This window comes from Neopelma chrysocephalum, unplaced genomic scaffold (genome assembly GCF_003984885.1).
Source record: "Neopelma chrysocephalum unplaced genomic scaffold, ASM398488v2 Primary Assembly neopelma1_97390, whole genome shotgun sequence".
In the NCBI taxonomy this organism is placed as follows: Eukaryota; Metazoa; Chordata; class Aves; order Passeriformes; family Pipridae; genus Neopelma; species Neopelma chrysocephalum.
The window spans coordinates 6,853,139-6,871,591 of NW_020926031.1; the positions used below are offsets into that span (position 1 = coordinate 6,853,139).

At 41.1% G+C, this 18,453-nt stretch overlaps 1 protein-coding gene across 5 annotated transcripts in view; it reads left to right on the forward strand.

The window, feature by feature from the left end:
* MARCH8 (membrane associated ring-CH-type finger 8) overlaps positions 1–18,453 on the forward strand; it is a 96,632-nt gene that overhangs the window by 53,946 nt on the left and 24,233 nt on the right. The window lies entirely within an intron of this gene.

The window sequence follows — 18,453 nt, forward strand, 5'->3', positions numbered from 1 at the left end:
GACATCACTTCTCCTAATAAACTGTAAGCACCAGTGTTATGGATGAGAAATGTAGCTCAATACATGCAGAATAAACCATTTCTATAAACCTTTCTTTTTCTTCTCTGTTTCCCTCAGCTATACTAGAGCAAAGCCCTTTTAGAGATAAGATTGATACTATCTCCAGGTTACCTAGCATACAGTGTCACTAGCTGTCCAGTGGGGAGAGGAACACAGAGCAATGTATGTGATAATTCAAGAAAGGTAGCCTTTTTAAAAAACAAACAGAACAAAGACCAAATTCATATAACGCCATTGAAAAGCTAGGTAAATGCTGGTGTAATCTGACCCAAAAGCAGATTTTTGGCTCTTATTTTAGTCTTTTGATCAAGAAACTGTGTATTCTACAAATTCTCTGTAATATTGTGGCAGATGACAACTCGAAGACACTTACTAGTGTCAGCTGAGATTCTTCTGTGAAAGGATTTCTGAAATGAAACAGTTGTAGGATGGATGTTTAAAGTATCATTTCTGCAGCCCATTATCTTATAATTGGGTAAGGTACATCAGAGTCAAGGACATTCCTTGGGTAGATACAGTTGGAAAGGGAATTCTGCATTCTCCTTTGCCATTAGTTTTCCCCTAGCCCATGAAGAAGCATGTGGATCAGGCTCTTCAGTCTACTTTTTCTTGACACTTCAAACCATTAATGGTTTCTGCAAATTGTCTCTTATCAGAAGACCTACATTTCTCATCCCAAATTCAACAAAGAGATGTAAGAGTCGTCCTGCCATTAAAAAAAAACTTTTTCCAAGAGTAGAGGAGGATTATTTGTGTTTCTCTTCCTCAGTTGTATTGCAGATTATATTGCTTACTACTTGGTCTATCCTTCTTTCCCCTTTTTGCTCTTCTGCTTTTTATTTAAAAGAGTTTTCACTTCTTTTGTGCTATACCGTGTAGCAGCTGCATTTGATTTGTGGAAGCATAAGTAGAAGCCTTGTCACATGTCTGACTCCAGGGAAGATGTTAACATGCTTTTCACTGAAAGGAAAAGAAGGGTGTACACAGATATATTTGAAATGAAGACAGAGCATCTGCAATAACAAGAAGTGTAAATTTAACAAGGAGGAAACATGAGCTCCTGATCAGCAGTGGGAAGACAATCTGAGTATGCTCATTGTAATGTGAGCGTTTTTGCAAGTTGTCTTATTCTTTACCATTTATAGATGTGAACCAGTTTTACCTGTCAGTGCTTTTCAGAGGTGATCTCTGACTTCCTCTCCCATTCTTTTCAACTGAGCTTTGGGAAGGTTTAGTGTCTAAGGCCATAAAGGTCTCACTACAGAAGGTGGACTTCCTAGTTCCCCAGCCCTTGCTCAGTGGTCATCCTAACCTTTGTTCTTCTTCTTTGCTGTTGTCTGTGATACTAATGAAATCAACTACCTTGTCATTAAAACTGAGGTGACACTTGCAGGATTTCTCTATTGAGAGAGTTTCTTTGTCTTAGTTTACTGTAGCCTTTGATTTGGCCCTGTCTGGTGCAGAGTCTTGCTATTAAATGAAAGCAAAATGTAGTTTTAGGGGTTTATATATACATATATATATATATATGTATGTTTGTATTTTAATACATTTGACATAAATATAACTGGCAGATTTTACTCCAGTAAAAACTCCAGTGTTTATGCCAGTATCCATCCCTCCTAGTGTCTGTTATGCTCTAGTCATCTTTAAATTTTCTTGAATTGGGTTATAAGATTTCTGAAGCAATTCCAGCCTTTTGCCACATGTTGTAATGCTTAGCATACACAGTCCTGCTCCTGAATTCTCTTCTTCTTGAAAGCATGCATTGAATTTGGCAGTTTTCTGATTTCTGAGTTACATCCAGACAGGATGTTCCAGTCATGCTAGGCCCTTCAGCATTCGTAATTCTTGTATAGTGAGTTTAACTCAATCTCTTTCAGAGAATAAAACCACCATTTCTATAAGTATTTGTTAGAAGGGTATATTGAGCTGGAAGCCAGAAGTAATGCTCCACCTTTGAGGAGTGTTAGCTAGCAGAGAAATAAAATCCTTTTGGATTGAAAAATGATTGCAATCCTTTTTTCTAAAGCTTACAGGAGTTCCCCTTTGTACCCAGGATTAGATCTTATGAAGATGGCTATATTTCTATCCAATCTAGCTTCTTCATATGAAAGTCACCCTCCTTTGTGTAGCATCCCAAATTCTATTTCTTGTGTTGAATTAAAAAGTATTTTCAAATTGTTGCCTTGATGGTGAAGGATACAAAGAAAGACAATATAGATACCAGCAGAAAGGCAGGAGAAAAGGGCTGGTTCATGTGGGAAGAGCAGTATCTAAGAAGAATCAAGGGTGATAAAAGGTAGAAGGAGACAGAAAATGCAGGTGTGATGCGAGCTAAGATGGTGCTGGGGACAGTGGCAGCGACTGAAGATGTAATTGATGTCATCACTGGCTCATTTCCTGTTCTGCTCACTGTATCTCTCTGCTGCTGAAGGATATGAAGCACTGGTTATGTGTGGGCTTTGCTGGTTTTCACTCTGTCTCTCTGGGAAGCAGCTCCTATCTTTTAATCCCCATAAGCCTCTAGTCTTGCACCAAAACATGTCCCTCCTGAAATGTAATCCTCTTACTTTAGTTACACTGCCATGCTCCAGTTATGCCCATGTGCTTGGGAGCACAGGCAGCAGGGTTTCTGAGTGTGCCAAAGGTTGGAAAAATTTAAATATCCAAGTACCTAGATAAGGAGTCCCTACACAACTGTTGTCCAAAGTAGTATTTCTCAATCTTGCATCCCCAAATCCCAACACCTCCCAAAATCCCAAATCCTAACTTCTTGGAAAAGCCTGTGTATTCCTTATGCTGTGGTGTCTCACTTGTAATAAAAAAAAACAACCAAACCCAAACAAACAAAAAGTGAGGCATCTTTGAACATTAATCAGTTGTTTCTATTGTCCTCTGTTTGCTTGCCTACCTGCACGGGAATGAGGACATTGTGGAGCATGTTGTGCATGCTAATGGACCTAGATGCTCAGAGAACTAAAGGTCATTATACAGCCAAGGAAGTGCAAGGACAATTTGGGATCACATTTACAGTGGTGGTGACAAATAGAACAGTTTCAAGTGTGGAGTGAATTAGATTGTTCTCCTGCCTTGGAGGAAGCAGTTCCTAAGGAGTGGTTAGTGCTTTGCCAGGTGGTGGGCTCCGTGAGGCAGCTCTTAAACCAGATATCAAAGTCTGATAGTCTATGTGAAAATCAATGCCCTGACAAGATCCAGGCTGTAGATTTACATTCTGCAATGAGGAAGAATGGAAGGGAGAGCTCTCAGTCATATTCTCCTGGCTTTGACCTGGCTTTGCTGTACATGAAATTCGTTCTGTGCAAACACTGTTCAGCTGTGTATCTGTAACAGGACACAGCTGCTGGCTGTGACACAAAACAACACTGCATACAAGAGTAGTACAAGCAGGGGTGAATTTCACTCAGGGAAGCTTAATTTCCACGTGCCTCAGGTTTCTCCTCTGCCAAGTGACAGCCACATTTGCCTACTTTAGAACACTGATGTCAAACTCCAAGTGTGTATTTTGCAAACTGGCCTCATCATGTCTCTTTTACAGGTATCATCTTGTTCAGCTCTTATTTTGAGCTGCTCCTACTGCTGTTCAGCACTGAACAACTTCAGTATTTCCCTTTGGAAAGGGAATACTGTTTTGGAGGAAAGGTGCTACACAAGAAACACACGCATTGTGCACCAAAGTTTCAATCCTGTAGCACAGCCTAATTTTCAGTGACAATTTGAGTGTTACCTAAATGCATGTTTGTATTAAGAGAGCTTCTGCCAATTTTATGTCCTTCTTTTGATGTTATAAGTGCTTACCCTTTCTGAGCACCAGTTCTTCATGTATTTTTCTCTGGGTCGATTCCCATTGTTCATGATGCTTGTTTTGTTGCAGGAATCCCTGTTCACCAGCCTCAGGTCTTGCCTGACCTAAGAAATTATTTAATCCCATCAATGAATTTCCTTCTGGATGCCTGTGGAAACACAGTGACATTTGTGATTTCCTTAAAGCAAAGTATTTATGTATGGAATGGTGACAGGGAAGCAAAGGGTTAAAATGCAAAAGACATGTAAACTATATCTAAACCTTAGATTTTCCTGGCAAATATGCATCGATCTCTCTCATCTTTGGTAAATGTCTGTATTGAAACCCAAAAATATGATCTCTGAATGTGGACCATGATGTTCTGGTTTGAGTCTTCATGCTTTTAAGTCTGTTTCAGAGCACAGTCCAGTTGTTCATGCAGGTTGCATCCTTATCCCATGGTACTCTTTGATCAGTCCCACTGCCTGCACTGCAAGATGCAGCTCAGCAGCATCTAATCCTTCCCCCTGTACTCCCGCCTTTCCCCAGAGTGCTTATCGTGCCAAATCATCTGTTTCATCTTTTAGAGAATGCTTTGCACATTATCTGGGTTTTTTGGGTTTTTTTTCTGGATACCTTCTGAAGAGCCCCTTTAAAACTTTTTGACGTTTTGTAATGTTCAGATAAGCAATATTGCTTGCCTGGGTTTTGGCTTTTAAGGAAAATGGATTTCCAAAGCAGTAGTTACTTTTCTTCAATCTCTAGGAAAGTACTTCAGTGGTCATTTCAAACGGGAAGTATGGTACTTAGGTTTGGGGATAATTTTGTCTTTTGTATTTTCAAAACTAAGAGGAATCAGAAATAGATTTGGAGGAGGGGGTGTGTGGACTGGGAAGTTTCAGTTCTGGATCCAGAACCATGTTGTAAAGAGATCTGCAAGCATATGGTCAGTGTGATGCTCCAGGTGTAAATGCTTGCAAACTGAGGATCCTACCCCCTAAGTGAATCTTCTCTACTGGATTCTAGACATGGTGGTGAAGCCCTTCTTTTATTTCTTCAGTTTTTCACTCAATTACAGGTGTATACCTTAAGAGAAAATGATCTCCCTAGAGGTCTGACTGTATATATTTTCAGGAGGTATGCAGAAATGCCTTTAAAAAAGGCACACTTTGTGGTGTTTTAAAAGTTACTTAAAAACCACACAATTATGTATTTTAATAATATCCATTATCTTCTAAAACAGCTGCAGGTTTTACAGATATCCAGTCTGATTTCTGCAGATAATGAGAGTGTAGAGCAGTGAGCATAGAAAAGATTGAAATTGAGCTTTTAAAATCTATCTTTGGTGGGGGTCAATTTAAAGGCAATTTGACAGAAGTCAAATTGTATAAGCTAATATACTTTTCCTGAAAACTTTGATGCAATTTCCTGTGACAAAAAAACACCCTCACTGAAAGCTTTAGGGAATGAAGGGCAGGAGATTTACTGTGAATATGAGACTTATTTATAACCCTTTCCCCTTGGGAAATAAACTTTACAAAATGCTATGTCAGCGTGAATGCAGGAATGCAGCACTGTCCCTAGTAGGTCAGCCAGCACACTTCACAGCTGCGCTTCATTTTCCTAGGAATAAAAGAGTGAGGCAGAGGAACCCAGAGAAGTGAATTGCTTAATACTATTTGCATAATATCAGTACTTTTGAGCAGATGCATGTGTTTCCATAGAATAATTCAGAGGCCAAGCAGGATTTTACTGGAACTGGAGCATGAGAGTTGCAGAAAGAGAATGAGTAAATGTCTTCAGTTAAGTGGAAAAACTTCTATTCCAATAGGCTAATGGCCCAGAGATTTTATTTTAGCAGAAAATGCAGGCGTTCCTGGGACTGCGGTGGTAAATTTAGTTCTTACGCAGCTGCTGGCATTCAGCTCATTCAGACGCACAAAAACCTCGACACTCCTTATTAGACAGCGTGCATGCTGAAGTTTCCCATCTAGGTGAAGAGCAGTGCTCTTCTAGAAGGCTTCTTCTCTTCACCTGGTAAGTTTTGTTAAGTCTCCCATCTGATTGCCTCAGACAATTTTCTGCTGTCTTTTAGGTTTTTAGGTTTTCAGTGATGGGAAATGAGTCTGCCCACACGGAGTATCCCCTTTTCAGCGACTGATGTCCTGACCAGGACTGGTAGTTAGGAGTGCTCTGAGCACCATATTCTCTATTCACACTACCTGCTCAAAAAAACACTTTATTTTTTTCTTTTACCGTATGTTGGCCTTCAGGTTGACTGCCCTGCTGTGCTGGGTGATCCCTGTTTAATTTAGCCAGCACAACTTCATTGGCTTCAGTGTTGCTCAGTGTAAGGACTGCACAGAGTTCTTGAAGATGTGCTCCTGCTTCTCCCAGCTGAACATAAAGTATATGTAGATTTCCATGTGCAAAGGCAAACACATGTTTTCCTAGCTGACTCCTGGTGCAATTTTTTCATCTTTGCTTCTTATGGTGCTTTAAGGTAATTCAGTATTTTTAAAACTACATTACATCATTAGGTCTGCTAAAGTGTACCTACTACCAGTTGTAGTTACTGAAATACTTTGTTCAGATCAGGATGTTGATAGCGGCTCAGTCAGGATCTTTGAGCCAGCAGTGTGCCCAGGTGGCCAAGAAGGCCGATGGCATCCTAGCGTGTATCAGGAATAGTGTGGCCAGCAGGACCAGGGCAGTGATTCTTCCCCTGTATTCAGCACTGGTGAGGCTGCACCTCGAGTTCTGTGTTTGGTTTTGGGCCCCTTTGCTTTAAAAAGGACATTGAAGTGCTGGAGGGTGTCCAGAGAAGGGCAATGAAGCTGGTGAAAGGGCTGGAGCACGAGTCCTATGCAGAGTGGCTGAGGGAGCTGGGGGTGTTTAGCCTGGAGAAGAGGAGCCTCAGGGGTGACCTCATCACACTCTACAGCTACCTGAAAGAACGCTGTAGCCAGGTGGGGGTCAGTCTCTTCTCACAGGCAACCAGCAGTAGGACAAGAAAGAGGACATATTCTTAAGCTGTGCCAAAGGAAGTTTGGTTGGACATGAGAAAGAAATTTTTCACAGAAAGGACAATTGGATATTGGAGTGAACTGCCCAGGGAGGTGGTGGAGTCACTGTCCCAGGAGGTCTGTAAGGAAAGACTGGACGTGGCACTTAGTGCAGTGGTCTAGCTGACATGGTGGTGTTCGGTCACAGGTTGGACTCGATCTCAGAGGTCTTTTCCAACCTAATTGCTTCTGTGATTCCTGAGACGACAGGCTTTTCTTCTTGGTTTTGGTGGGACCACTATGTTCTCATGGAGTGCTGTTTTTTTGCTTCCTCCAGGAAATAATTCATCTAATTGTACGTGTCTTAGCCTGCAATAGCTGGTTTGAGTCACCTGCTTCCTGGTGTTGTGAAGGTGTGGAGGACAACTGTGAAGTCTTGATATTTAGCTGTCTTTTTTTTTCATCTTATTTACTTCCTGTTTTAATAATTCGTTGCTTCAGGTGCATTCCTGTAAAGACCATTCTATGGCTTGTCTTATTATTGATCACCCCATCTGTCTGCTTCTGAACTCTTTGCATTTCTGCAGGCATGGATTTAGGTGGTGGTAACTGCCTTGCAGATAGATGCTGAATTCTTATCCTATGCCTGTATCAGGGACCAATTAATGAGTGATATACAGGAAAGACTAATGGAGCACATTAAAATTCTGCTTCTGTCCTTCACTTTCCCTGCATTTTCATTTTTCTTCCCATGATATCTGTGAGGTAGGGTGCTTTGCTTTGCTTTCTCTATTCCTGCTGTATGGTTGGAAGGGAACCAGAACCAGCAGAATTTTCTCCTATGAGTAACAGATTCTAAACATCCTCTGAGAGAGGGCCGGAGTATCTGCTTATGACTGAAAAATGTGGTATTTCTCAGCATACCCTTTGTGTGCTGGTTTCTGAAACTTGTTTATCTGTGGCTCTTGGGAACCTGCACCCTAAGTTCCTTTACCATTACTGAATACCTTGACATTTCAAGTGCAGCACCCCAAATGTGGAAATGAAGTTAATGACTTCAGGTTTTTAGGGTAAAAAAAGAAGTACATTTAGAATGTGTTAAATCCTGTGTGTTTAAGAGAAGAGGCTTTTGCAGCTTCTAGCACTGTGCAAATCATGGAATTTCTTGGTCAGTGAGAATTGGCCATCTTGAATCACTGTTGTTCACAGAGAACTGTGAGCAAATGGCAAACTGTGAGCATGACAGACAGATGTGTGAAAGCAGGAGACATGATACTTTGGCTTCTTGGGCTCTGCATTTTGCAGGAAGCCCTGAAATATGCAATTGCAAAAACTGTCCTGGCTGGGCCACGCTGCAGGAGGGAGTGGTTAGCAATGGCATAGGAGGCTGGGGATGTAGCCAGGTGTTTCAAATCACTGCCTTACCAGGTTCTTGCCATGCACTGGTACTGTAATGGTGTAATGACTCTAAATGTTCACATCACCAGACAGTGCAGAACAGGGATAGCACCAGTGCGTGCCCATGAAGGACGTTGTGCCCAGCAGTGATCTTCTGCCTCGTCCCATGTAGCCCTCTCTGGACTCACACTGGTTGGCTGCATCCCATAGCATCAGGTGAGGCCCCATGTGAGACCAGCTGTGCTTTTCAGACAAAATGGCATAACATGTTCTTGGGTTACTGGCTAGAGTAGCCTGCTACATCTAAACAGTTTTTTGCCTTTGTTTCTGGTATTAGAGTTTGAGTTTTGGGAAAAGAGAGCATAGTTGGCTGTGTATGTGCTTTCGGTAGTTTGGGGGTAGGGGTGGGGGTGTGGGGTTAATTTAAAAAACTTAAAGAATGTAAATGTTGGCATTCACACAGGCATGTTATTTAAATAATTTGGGCGACAGTCAGTCGACACCTGAATTTCCTAGATAATTAGTCAGGAACTCTGAACAGTCATTTAATATAATTTTTTATTAACACATTTAATCTTTAAAAGATTCTCATTCTGCAGTTTAAATTCACTACCTTTTAAAAGAATAGTACCTTTTCTCTTAGCTGTGAATCATCTTTTTTCCAAGAGCAGTGTTTTCTTTAAGGATAGCTGAATGTGTTGTTTTTCATAGTCACTGTTCTTTGTGAGTTCCCTGACCTTACCAACAAATGCTGTTAGAAATGTAACATGCTTACAGCTCTCTGGAACACCACAGGTTAGATTCTCACAAGGATCTCACTCCAGCCAGTGTTTGGTTCAGTAACTTTAATGGCATCTGTAGGCCCCAGTTCATCATTTACCTAAATTTCTGTGATCCTTTAACATTGAGTTTGGAATGTTGCAGGGTCAAATATTTTGCAAACTGTACTGATAAAAATGTGAAGATAAAATTTCAGGCAAAAGCAAGCTGCTCTGTACTGACTAGGTATTGCTAAACAGGTCTGATATCTAAAAGTGCTCTTTCGAGAGTTCTTTTGTCATGTGCTTTTGGCCATATCATGTTAAATGTTTACAAAAATATCCTGAACACCTTCCTAGCATCGTTTGGGAGGTGAGTTCTCCATTTTCTGTAGGGAACATTGTTTGCCCTTATGGTCCATGCCGTCAGAAATAGGTTAATAAGCCTTCATATCTTAAAATGTAAAAGGAGGAAAAGAAGTCAAATCTTTGAGCAAAATAGAAGCTACTTGAAGCATCAAGGGGGCTTTGGGAAATACCCAGTTTTCTAGTTTTGTTCTGAATCTGGTTTTAGATTCAGGAGGGCTTTGTAACTCCGCTAGGAGATGAATTGGTAATTCACTGTTCTAGCAGTATAATTTGATGATATGAGTTGAAAGTGAGAGTGGCTTTGTGGGCCACCTTGGATGAGCAGAGGCAGTGATCCAGGCACGTGTTGTGTCTGAGTTGCACACGACGTGCAGACCGCGCAGCAGCCACCACCCTGCCCCAGGAGCAGGGGCTGGAACACGACCTGCTCCTGCAGCAAGTGACTGCACCTGCAAAGTCCTGCAGACACTGAGGAAGGCCAGCTCTTCACAGAAGTCCTCTAGGCTGCAGGCTTCCTGTGTCTGCTGGCAGCTGGAGAAATTCCACATTGCCAGTTGCCTAGAGGCTTTTTAATCTGTGAATGTTTAAAATAGTCAATTGCTTTGGCATATTGATATGTTTAGTGTGCCATGAGAATTCCAGCAGTTGCATTAAATGCAATTACTTCACAAAAGATAGCATGTTATTCCTTTTAATGTGTTTATAATTGCAGTCTTCCTCAGCATTTGTCTCTCTATTTCTGCTCTTAAATACACAAAATTGTTTGAAATGGCATTTTCACTGTAAGCTTAATGCATACTGCTTCCATTATCAAGAAAGGTGTATATTTTTGGATCATGTCTTTTGTAGTTCATATAATTTGTTCCCTGAGGGAAGGATTAATTTTTATGTGTTGCATCACATGAAGATGTGCATCCATTTTAGGCAGGTTGTCTGGCAACAGCAAGATAAGAACAACCGTAAAACATGTTGGGTGCCAAACTTTGCAGTCTACTTTCTTTGTTAGAAACTGGGCACATGGCATGTGAATGTAGGAAGTGTGCAAATGAATATAATTTTGGTGAAGTGTACCAGATTTGATACATAAATAAAAATTTGCTCTTCAAGGTGAGGCAGCCTTAGGTCATCAAGAGGAAAGCTTTTATATCGTCTTCTAGCTCATAAAGAAGGAAGATGGAGATCAGATGTCCATTTCGAAATGGCAGCTGGGGATGCAGATTGTCCATAATCAGATGCACTTTGTGCAGGCTTTGGAAGAAAAGCAAAGCAGTGCAAAGAACCAGCAAAATGGTGTGTTGAATAAAGTGTGGAGAACAAAGCCATGGAGAAAAGGGCCTTCTTGAAGAGAATGTGCTCCTTACCTTATGCAGTGTATGGCTGGATTCAAGAAAGGATCCAAGCATTGTATCTCATGTAGTCCTAGGACTAAACAGGCAAGGCTGAGCACAGAGCAATGCACAATGAGTACAGGTCTATACACAGGTGGACCAAATCTGGAACATGCAGTGCCTGTCAATTTGTGCAGTATCGGGCACATCCATCTGAGTTTTAAGAGCTGTTCACAGGGCAGACGAGATGGAGCACGTTGTGTTTCTGACCACACTGTGGTGCAGACTTTGGCAAGAGAATCTTATTTAACTTCAGCATTCTGCTGTGTTGTTTGCCTTCACCTTTGAATTTCCTCTCAGTTATATTTCTTGTTTGTGATCTGTTAGCCTCCTTGATTTGCCTTCCCAAGTCCCCAAGGGCCTGGCCTGTTCTTTGAATTCCTAAGTTCTTGAGCCTTGCCATTGAAGCCATTTGGTCTTGTTGTCTTTTCCTTTTGTCGGTCAGTCTTTTCTGTCAAAGCCATATGATCTCATTATTTTATATCTGGTGCTGATGTTTTCAGGCACAGCTGTAAGTTCAACACCTGGAATACAGCTTGTTAATTCTCCTGTTTTACTGTCAGCCTTATTTTTGCTTTGAGGTTGTTTTTACGAGTTTGTCTCCCACTATGTGTGAAGTGGCTTGATGTGAATGTGAATAAACAAGTTAGAAAGCTGTCTGAGAAATCCACAGTGAACTTCCTATAGATTTTCCACTATGATAGATCTGAAATCTTATATTGGTTTTCTGCACTTATTCATGGATTGCTGGTCCCAGAGAATCAAGAGGAATTATCCAAGAATAGAAGATACTAGACTAGATGAAAGGGGCATGGTTTGGGTTCCTATTTCAGTATTTATACTGTGTCTTCAGAAAGGCAAAAAAAGAAAGAGTGGTGTGATTTCCATCACCCTGCTTGGTTTCAAGTGTCCAGGAATAAATACTGCACAAGAGCAGAGATGCAAAGCACAGATGCCATTAATGCCATTAATTAATTTGATTAGATAGCATTATTCTTCCTTTCATTGCTCTTCTAGCTGCACGCAGAAATCATTGATGAACCTTGATGATATTTTTTGCTCTTCCACAATGACCTGGTGACCGCCAATGAAATAAAGGCCATGTTTAGTTGATACAATGCAAAATACTGATTCCTACACGAGTAATTAAATGTCGAGTTCTGTCAGTCACAAGATCTAGTGCAGACAAAGCTTTTGTAATTCAACAATTCATTGGTTTTGACAAATGAAAGAAATAATTACAAAGTGTTCTCCCATTTCTTTCCTCTCATTCTATCCACTTGAGACAATTAAGTGCACTTGTCAATATTTTCAGCAATGACTCCTCTCCCCAGACTAAAAGTGTACATTCTTTTTAATATCTACTGTTCAGGTATAGGGTTGCAGTGCAAGATTTGCAGGAATTCTGGGAAGAAGTTGTTAGGAAGTGTGACACAGTGATGAAACCTGAAACAATACCTGGGTGTGTACGACTGTGTGTTTGTAGAACAACAATGCATTTGTGCTCAGGTCATAGGATTAGATGGAAGAACTAAGTTTCACTTCTGACTTGCTGCTTTGCCATGCAAGGATTGTTCAGCTACTCAGTTCTTCAGGACCTCATCATTTCAAGCAATGACATTCTGTGTCCCATTCTGTAATTTTCATCAGATCTAAGAATGAGAATTGCTGTATGAATGGAAGCATTTATTACTTATTCATTCTCTCCTACAAAGTTTTTTATTAAGGAAAGCAGTTGTTTATCCAGAAGACTCTGTTGGAAGTAGTGCCCATGACACTCACTGATAAGTGATTTTGCTAGATACCGATCTTGTGCATAATCTGTCATTGTAAAATGCAATTGTAATGCACAAAATGAGATTAAAATGCCTTTCAGGGTCCACCTAGAAAACCACAAGTTGGCAGTGCTCTAGCCAGTCAGACCTGGCGTGTTTAACTGTGTCTCCTATTGGGCTGAGACATTGGTACTTGCCTTGTGGGGATCTGTGTCTGGGGCACTGCAGTAACACCATCCTCAAAACAAGGTCTCTGCTCTTTGTTACTGAGATTTTAGTTGGAGAATGCCTATCATTAGATGAGGCTCTTAACCCATGCTGTCACGTAATATAGCGTAATATAGAAGTTGTATTGCAACATGGAGAATATAGTGCCCTGTCAGGTCACTGATGTGCTAAATAACTAAGACTTCAGGAAGCAAGCATATGTTGGGTTCACACATAGCCATTGGTGCCTTGATTGTAGAGGAGTACCCTTTTCTGGTGCCCTCTGTTCTCCTTTCCCAGATGGAAAGAGAGTAAAAGCCATCTTGCTAACTCATTGGCTTCTGGCTTGCAGTTTGTTCCTCAGGTCTATGAGCAGAGATGAAGATGGGTTTAGCATTAACTGTATTTAGGACTAAACTTAGGTAGTCAGGGATGTAGCAAGAAGGCTGCACAAGCTATGAAACTGCTTCCACTGTCGTCCTTTGTTTACCTGCCTTAATGACTGGAAACCAAAGTGCTGGAAACACAAAACCAAATTATTTTACCGATACATTTTTTACCTTCCATCCTGACAAGGACATCTAAGTTGTATTTCTTTAGGGTGCCCCCTTGCTGAGGCTGCATTAAGTCTACAGCTAAGTTTGGAGAAAGGTCAGCATGTTACATTGGTATTGTAAGTGCACAAGAGCAGCTGTGGCTGCTCTGGCTCAGGTGGTAGGAACTGGTGTGCTGGCACTCACAAGGCTTCTGGGTTTGGCTGTGTGAGTTATGTAGCTGATGTTATTAGTGGAAAGTAAGTATGTTATGGTAGGGAAGCAAGGGTAAAATAACTTGAAGTGCTGAATATATGCAAGACTGAGGTAAAAGGAAGGATGGAAGGGGAGTTATCAGCTTCTGGATCTCTGAACTGAAAAGGGAGAGGTGTCATGCAAGAGTAACCAAGGAATGGTGGCAGAAGGGAAAATGAGCCAGCAAGATGGAGAAGGCAAGGTGAAGAGCCCTGCAGGAAAGCAGAGGTGAGCTGAAACAACTGCTGAAGGAAGGAAGCAGCTCTGTCACTCACAGTCCGGAGCAAATTCAAGGGGAAGACAGAAAAAGAAAGGAAAGTTGGGAGGGGGATTCTGGCAATTGCAAACAAGTGCATTAAGATGTTGGAGTATCATGTCACTGTAGGAATGGGTAGCAATTTTTCTGGTTTTCAGTCATTTCCCTAGAGCCAGGCTCTGATGGGGACCTCATAACAGTAACTGGCAGTGAATGGCTCGGGAGAAGTGACAAGTTGCACTGGTAATTTTTTCCTATCGAGGTGGTTTTTTTATTGTTTTGTGTTTGGGGTTTTTTAATGCCTGCAAGGTGGTTCTAGTTGAGTAGGATGATTTTGAAAGGCAGGATTTCCATTATGCCATACAGAAAGACTGAACTGCCCAAGTAGAGTGACGCTTGCTTTAATTGGTCATAATTGTATGGTCCATGCTGGCAGATGTTGCATTTGTCTTGACCTTTCATTCAAGTGCAGAGACTAATGCTTTTGCAAGAGGGAAGGAGAGCTTGTTTGGAACTGTAATTACCAGACCAGAGTATGTCTCACTGTGCAGTGGGAACATACTAGAAATAGAAGATTTTTATTTGTTGGACAGTGATAGTACCATAATAGAAGCTTAGCCTTGCCACTCCCATGTCAGTGTTAGTTTGTGAGTAATTGGTAAAAGATCCCAGGATGAATGTAAGATATAGTGTGAAAAGTGAGCTTTTGTGTGTTTGCCTTTAAAATAATTTTTACCTGTTTAACATTTCTATTACTCACTTAGTAGTTGTGCCTGCTATTAAAATCTACCTGTTCCAGGAACTCCTTCCATGGCTTTACAGCTCTTTTCTGTCTTAATGACTGGAAAACATATGATGTATTAATGTATTGCAGCGTGGGGAACACCATCAAGTTCTGGCTCTATTTAATGGCTTCTGCAGTGCTTCATCCTGAAGGGTAGATGTTTATTATTTTATTTCTAGGAGAGAATTAAACAGCACAGCTATGCTTCATCAACTGTATTACTTAGAGGTGTTTCTGTTGCTGTTTAATGATTTAAAAAAATAAAAATAAATGGTTTTGGTCCTTCGTAGAAGCTGACAAGAAAGCACAACACGTTCCTTCAGCAGGAGTGCTACTTGAGTGGTCACAGTGAACTGGAAATTGCTGTTGCCCAGCAAAACTCAGTTGTTTATCTCAGTTTTTCAGCCCAACACATTTTAAAGTCTGTGTGTATGTAAACTATGAGACACTTCAAAAACTATGCCTGATTAGATGACAGGCTAAGGCAGGGTCAGTTGGTGTCCAAAGGCTGATGCAGTTTTATCTGGGTAATGAGGCTGCTTGGTAGTTGACAGGTCAACCAGACTGAAAAATGTGCATATTATTTGCAAGTCTGTGTTGGATCTGGTAGTGGCTATTGGAGCAGTTGTCACTCCTCAAAAATACAGATGAGTTGGTGCTTTTCCTCCATGTCGGGATAAGTAGCTCTTACTGAGTACAGGTTTTAGCCAGCCTGGGCTAAGACTGTAGTGAATTTCCTGTTGGTGTTATGTGGATGTACCAGCTTTGTGTGGTAAAGAAACGGAGATGTTAAAAAGCACTTAGGTGCCTAGGAGTCCATTAGGGATATCACAGATACCTAAATATATGTGTGCAGGCACTCTGTAGCCCCTAAGCAAATATTTTTTCAACACTGCTTTTTTGTTTTAAAATAGTCACTCTTTCAATAAAAAACAACTGTTTGCAGTCATCTACTGACTGAAATCTCTGATAGGTGTGCTTCCAACAGTAGATGAATAAAGATAAGTATGCACATCTGTGTCTTAGAGGCTCCTGGCGTCTGTCACATAAAATCAGTTCTGGGAGCAGAGGTAGAAAGACTAGTTTCTGTGGCAATGGCTAAAAGTCTGTTGATTTTGCATCACCTGCCATGTTGTGCAGATACAGGTCTTGTCCTCCTACTTGTTCGTGCTCATTGAATTTTAGCACATCCTTTTCAACACAGGTGCCTGTGTAAGTTCAGTCATGGTCCCTTGCAGGCATCTTCTTCAGCTAGAGAGCAGTATTGGGGAGCCGTTGAGTTAATGTGAAGAAACCTCTGTTCTGTATAATTTTGTCCTTAGGAAATTCACCCAGAAGTCTTTGACACCTAGAGCTGGATTTGAGACTGTCATCGGTGTGCAGCTGTATGTGTTGCTTCAAGGAGACTTCTTGCCCATGAATCCTGCTCTTCACTATAATTTTCTCTTGTCCCACGTAGCCTTGCTCTGTTTACCTCCCACACATCCCTAGAAGGCCGCCAAGCACAGCCTGCTTCCCCCACGCCTCGCACAAATGCAGTGACAAGTATTTGTGTTTGCCAGCTTGTGTAAGTCTCTTTTCATCATAGCTTGAGAACATGTTCCTGCCCCCTTTTTTCTTTCTCCTGTCTTCTGTAGCTTGAATGAACTTTTTTTTTTTCTGTTTCTATAGAAATCAGCCAGGTCTTTCCCTTATGATTGGAGGCAATTCTTAGCTGTATGGGTTCTGGCAGTAATCCCATCCAATGTTAGTCTTCACATAAGCATTATGTCCATGTTTTTGGGAGTCTTTATGTGTTTGTTTCTGTTCCAGGAATACTGTTATCTATGTAACAGAAGTTCATAGTCATCTTGAAAAGCAAACTCAGCCTTGCAGCATACAAATCTGGCATTCAAATTTGGTCCAAAACTATTCCAGACCTTAAACTGATCCTTGCGGTTTTTATTTTGGCCATCAGTCAAATCCGGCATGTGGTGTTCCCTGGTCACTTTCCCCCTGTTCTTTTGAAACATTGTTTTACTGTCTTCTGGATACTTGGACATACAGAGGATTTCAGAACACTGTATTTGCTTACTCATGTTTCTAAGGAAGGAAATGCAACTCTTATCTGTCAACTGATGCAGTGCCCAGGGCTGTTGAGAGGCAACTGGTGCTGTAAGGAAGGGGCACCCTACTTTTGTAAGCATATGCTGATATTTTATGCCTTGCCTTCTCTTTTCTCGTCACAAAGTTTTGAATTTGCTCTGTGGATGTGCTGTAGGAAGAAATATCTGGGAGCACAGGGATCTCAAAGTATAAGTCTGAGCATCTGAGTGCCCAAGCCAACCAGGCTGGCTTCGTATGGGCTTTAATCACTGAAGAGTCACTTGAATTGTAGCAAACCATAGGCACGAGGTCTGAGACTAGTGTGCTATACCCAAACTGATCTAGGAATAACAGCAGTTGACTGTTTGGTGGGGAATTTTTTATATCTCTGTTCATTATATAGGCAGGACTTCTGATCTCAATCTCTGTCTGATCTGTCAGTGCCAAGAAGAACTGGAAGAGAGTGCTCTCAATCAAAGTGTCTCTGTTAGGTTAAATTATCTTCAGGAATAAAGGTGAAAGAGTTTGTTTCTTAAAATCCCAGACAAAAAGATGCACTCCTAGAAACTCTTACCTAGCATAGAGCCCATAGGAGAAAGTAGTAAATTCACTCTTTTTTCAGAGAGTTTAAATCTCAAACCAGTTACATCCCAGCGCTCTTACCGCCGTGGCCCGGGTTTGATTCCCGGTCAAGGATACTCCCCCGGGCAGATGGAGCTCGTCAACCCTATAAGGCCATCCATCTAAGAGAAGGTCACTCTAAACAAAACCTACGTCCTGAGGACCTCACTGCCATTGTCCAAGCTCGCTTGGCCCCGGCAGATGAATCTTAGGATTAAAGGGTGGGCTCAGTTCAGCACATGCTGTGTCTCACCTAAAAAATCCATTGCGCAGGCTTGAAAGGTAAAAGACCTTTCCCAAAATCTTTGTTCGCGAAGACTGGCCATACTATACATCCCAACTTCACAGACTTAGAGGAACATAGGTACTGATCTGTAACCAAATGTTATGACTTGCCCTGTTTGTAGTATTTGTTTAGGCGAAAAATATTTTTTATTGGATTTTATTCAGAAAGGATTTTTTACAGCAATTTCTAGGCTCTTCCCAGTGGAGCAATTTTGTCCAGTTATACTGAATTGATGTTCAGAAACTGGGTATCCTTAAAGGATGAAATACCTTGGTGAAGCCTACAGTTTATTGTCATAGGAGATAAGGTTGTCAAGCGTATCAGTCAGGGTCTGCACGCTGAAAAGTGAGTAACAGATACAGTCATCACTGATTTCAGTTTTTAGAATTGCAGCTTCTGTGTTACCATCTTGTATGATATTTCCAGTTTAATTCTGAGTTCTGTAGTAGATAGGAAGTTCCTCAATAATTCTGTTTTGTCTCCTGCAGTGACATGCATATGTTTATTCACAATTGTTTCCAGTCAACACTGTGATACTCGCAAGAGCTTTCAGTTTAAGTGGTTGGATGTTTGCCTTTAAATGTAGATGAAGCAGGTCTTCATGATACTGAGAAGTATCCTTTCCAAAATAGATGCCATCTGAGTAAAGAGCTTTACAGTATTGACAAAGAGAAGAAATAATTCTTTTAGTATTTCTCATGTTTGTATTTGTCTTGCCTGTGTGATTTTCTGCAAGGTAATATCTTGTTAGCAAACAAAGCAATTTAGTGATTATCATAAATCAGGCTGATGTCAATAGAAGGAACATCCTTAAAAGCCACAGCTGTAAGACTTTCTTCATGGAATTTGGTTTCTAATGCCAGCTTTA